Below are 4,358 nucleotides of genomic sequence, written 5' to 3' on the forward strand. Positions count from 1 at the left end.
CCGGCCCGCCCCTCCTGCAGCTCCCCCGCCCCTCCTGCCGCCGGGGCCGAGCCCAGGCTCTCCTTGGGAAAGCAGGAGCTGATGCGTGAGTGGGCAAGGGTGTCTGAGGCTGTCCCTTCTTCAGGAGCCACCAACAGCAGTCTTCTGTCCCCTGGGGATGCCTCATTCTTCCCAGGGTCCTCGGGCAGGAAGGGTAGAAAAAAGTCCTTGTCCTGAGTCAAGGGTTTTCATAGTGGTGTAAAATCTAAGGGCTGGGACAACTAGCCCCATGTTCACGGCGCTCCTGAGAAGGTTTCGAGGATGAGGAAGGCTCAGGCTCTCCTCCTGGTGCAAGAAACCGTGGCCACGACCACCTGTAGCTCTAGCACTCCTCCTGGCACTCCTGGCAGTGTTATCCCCATGGCCATCATACCTCCCCTGGTTCACAGCTCCTCGCTGTGATCAGAGACCAAGGTACAGAACCAAAGGAGGGGAGGTCCCCTGAAAAGCCAGACTGGTGCCAAAGACAGGTGTCCTGTAACGAAGACACCTGGTGGCATGTGCAAGAGCCCACAGGCAGCCATTTCTGAAGGACACTTGTGGTTGCCCCCCAACAAAAGGCTGAAGGGCAGGGTATGGAGAGATGTGTAAGAGCTGTCATTGCAGAAAACCAAGAGGCAGGCACCTTTTGAAAATTCAGGCCCTTTTCAAGCTCAGAAAAAGCAAATTTTTCCTCCAGCAGTAGAAGTGTTTTCCGAAGAACTTCTCTGCATGGAACTGCAAAGGTAAGTGCCATGAGAAAAGCAGCACTTCAGAACACGGGGTAAGCAGGGGGTAAGGGAGCTGTAGCTGTACCTGTAATGTTAACTTCTGTCTCTTCAACGTTGTCTCCGAGAACATTCCAGACTGTAGCACTCTGTCCATATCCACAGTGCAAGAGTATCCCTGGGTGGGACACAATCAAACTCAACAAGCAATCACAGCCATGTCATCCAGCATGTCATTTATCTGCCCTGTGCAGACCTCCAGAACCTGTAATTCCTTCTGTTAGAGAAGCCTCTACATTCTCTTTGTTGATACATGACATTTCAAAAGGCAGAGCCACAGGATGACCTTGCACAACCATCCTGTATCACTGAGACACAAGCCTTTGGGAGGTGAGGATGCAAGCTCAAGGCAGGGTGTATGATATTGGGAGGACACTTTGATCTTGCCCCTTCCTGACTGGCTAATGCTGCAGAGCTACATCCCTCCTGGCATATTACACTTGGCTCTGCTTCTTGATTTAGAAGGCACATAAACAGACTACCAAGATGATGACGATGCTCATCATCTCAAATCAGGGGGAAGACCCACTCTTAGAGTCCTAAGCCTTCTTTTGGTGTAGGTCATCTCCATACCAGCCAGAGCTTCAGGAGTAGCATGGTTTGACTGGGGAAAAAAAAAAAAAAAAGTGCTAAATCATTGGATAGCACAGGCCTGGCTGTGTTAAGACCAAGCCCTATGGCTAGTGGCAAAGTGTCTCCAAAAGGCTGCAATGGGTAGTCAAACCAATGGGGGTTGAAGTCAGAGTTCCCTGAGACAGAAAGCAGCTCAGGGTTCACAGGTGAGCCTGGGTCTGTGGCCCTGGTGTATTGTGTCCTGGGGGGTGTAACTGAAGGAGGCCCAACAGAGGAGGAGAAAAGAGGGAGGAGAAAGACTACAACTTATCTTCTCCTCAGTGTACAAGAAAGTCTGCACATCACAGGATGGTCTTACAGTTTCTGAGGCTGTAGAGCAGGTTTCTTTCCAGTGACCTCCTGCAACACAATGTATTCAAACCAGAAGTCTCTCTCCATGAGAGGCTGTTGCCATCTTTGACTGTGATCTACAGTTTCTTTACTTTGCTCTGATATTGCCTGGATTTATTGTCCAGTCCTCTTGTGATCCAGATAAGCAAGCAGGCAGCAAACAGGTGCTAGTTTTGGCCTTCTGTGGTCCTACATGTATCCTGTGGCTCTACATTTATTTCACTCTTAAGCAAAGAAAAGCACAGACATCCTCCCAAGGAAATGAAAATGGTACCAGGTATTTCCTGAGTCCTCCCTAATATAAGGAAGAGGATTGCACAGCACACCTGAAGAGGAACACTACAAGCACTGGAGCACTGGAGCAGAGCTGAGGGCACAGCTGTCTTGTCCAAATCAGGTGGATCTATGGGACACGTATTAGAGGTGGCTTGTTTCAGTTAGGCATATCCCCAGCTAACCACCTTTTCTTTACCAGATGAAGTACTCTCCTAGTAGTCCCTATGGTGTTATTACAGCAGAGGGAGGAAATGAAGACATGGGAGATATGCCTAGAAAGTGCCACAGGGAACTCACAGTAGTGCCTCCTGGATAGAAGATCCCTTGTTGAGGAGACACCAAAATTATTAGCTTCCTTACTAATGATCCTCTGTCCTCTCTGTCTGTCCATGCTTTGCCAGGGAACACTTCCCACTGGTGACCTGCTCATAACAGGTATCTCAGCGAGTAGTTTCCAGTGTTTGCCAGCTGCTTTCCAAATGTGATTTCTGAGTAAAAGCTCCCCTTCTGGTGGCACAGGAAGCCAGCAGAGCCTGCTCCAGCATGGCACAGCACATCAGTGAACCTGCCCAAGTATATGCTCACCATGCAGAGGAGATATCTGGACATCAAGAAGCACTGGGGTAATGTCTCCCACTTAATTCTGATGTGTGGAGCCATATGGTGTTATTACAGAGGCCCTAATTATGTATGTGTGTGATCTTTTTCAGATAATAATTCAAAGATGTCTGATGAGCAAGTTCTCTAGAACACTTCCATAAATATCCCAAAGATGCTTACTTTGTTCTTTTTAATACCGTTTCCATCTTCATTCAAGATGTTTTGTAGCTGTGAATTATTTCCTGTTATTTCAGGGCAAGAAGCTTGCTCATTTCTCTGAAACCACTCAGAATTTAAGGGAAAACACTACAATGATGTTTTACATCTTGCATCAAAATCTGAAAAGCAAGGAATTTTAAATTTCACAAAGCTGGTGGCACACAATATATGTGCTGGGCACTATGTTGATAAAAGCCTGAAACATGCTCCTAAACTGCTGTCTTATTTCCCCATTAAATACTGAAGGCCTTCTCTATCTGCCTTGTTTCTTCTAAAATGCTTGCAGAACAAAGAGCTAGAGGGATCCTTGAAAAGTGACTTGTTCTCAGAACGCTTTTCAGTCTATATGTTTATCCATTTTTCTTAGTATCTATTGTAACTCAAATATCTCAGGTTTCTTGCTTTCCCTGAAGAAGCTCCGAGTTCCCATCCCCCCCTCCCCCCCCCCAAAAAAAATAATAATCTCCAAAGTGTTCAACAGTAAGCCAGAATGGAGAAAACTTGGCTTGTTTTAACAGTTTGATTATTTTTTTTCCCTTTGAAGTTTAAATTAATTTGTCAATACTAAAAATTCTGATCTTCTTCCCACACCAGAAAACAGCCCAGAAGGAGTGAGGCCACTTTCCCAAGGAAGGACCTGGACGGGATGGATCAATGGGCTGAGGCCAATGGTATGAGGTTCAACAAGACCAAGTGTTGGGTCCTGCACTTGGGCCACAACAACCCCAGCAGCATCACAGGCTTGGGGAGGAGGGGCTGGAGAGCTGCCCAGCAGAGAGGGACCTGGGGGTGCTGGTTGACAGCAGCTGAACATGAGCCAGCAGGGTGCCCAGGTGGCCTGGAAGGGCAATGGATCCTGGCTTGTATCAGGAATAGTGTGGCCAGCAGGAGCAGGGATGTGATTCTCTCCCTGTGCTCAGCACTGACGAGACCTCACCTCGAGTCCTGTGTGCAGTTCTGGGCCCCTCACTGCAAGAAGGACATTGAGGTGCTGGAGCAGGTCCAGAGGAGAGCAACAGGGCTGGTGAAGGGACCAGAGGGAAAGTCTTACAGGGACAGGCTGAGGGAGCTGGGGTTGTTTAGCCTGGAGAAGAGGAGACTCAGGGGAGACCTCATCACTCTCTACAACCACCTGGAGGGAGGTTGTGGTCAGGTGGGGCTGGGCTCTTCTCCCAGGGAAGTACTGACAGGGTGAGAGGGTGAAGCTGCTCCAGGGGAGGTTTAGGTTGGATATCAGGAAGTTCTTCCTCACGGAGAGGGTGATCAGACATTGGAATGGACTTCCCAGGGAAGCGGTGGAGGCAGCATCCCTGGAGGTGTTCAAGGAAAGGCTGGATGCGGCACTTAGTGCCATGGTCTGGCTGATATGTGGTGGTGTTGGTTGTAGGCTGGACTTGAATGATCTTGAAGGTCTTTCCCAGCCTTGGTGACTCTGTGCCAGCTGGGGGGCAGGGAGGGGGCCGGCTCGGCGGAGCCGCTGGACGGCAGAGGGGG

This window comes from Chaetura pelagica, unplaced genomic scaffold (assembly GCF_000747805.2).
Source record: "Chaetura pelagica isolate M959 unplaced genomic scaffold, ChaPel_1.0 scaffold120, whole genome shotgun sequence".
In the NCBI taxonomy this organism is placed as follows: domain Eukaryota; kingdom Metazoa; phylum Chordata; class Aves; order Apodiformes; family Apodidae; genus Chaetura; species Chaetura pelagica.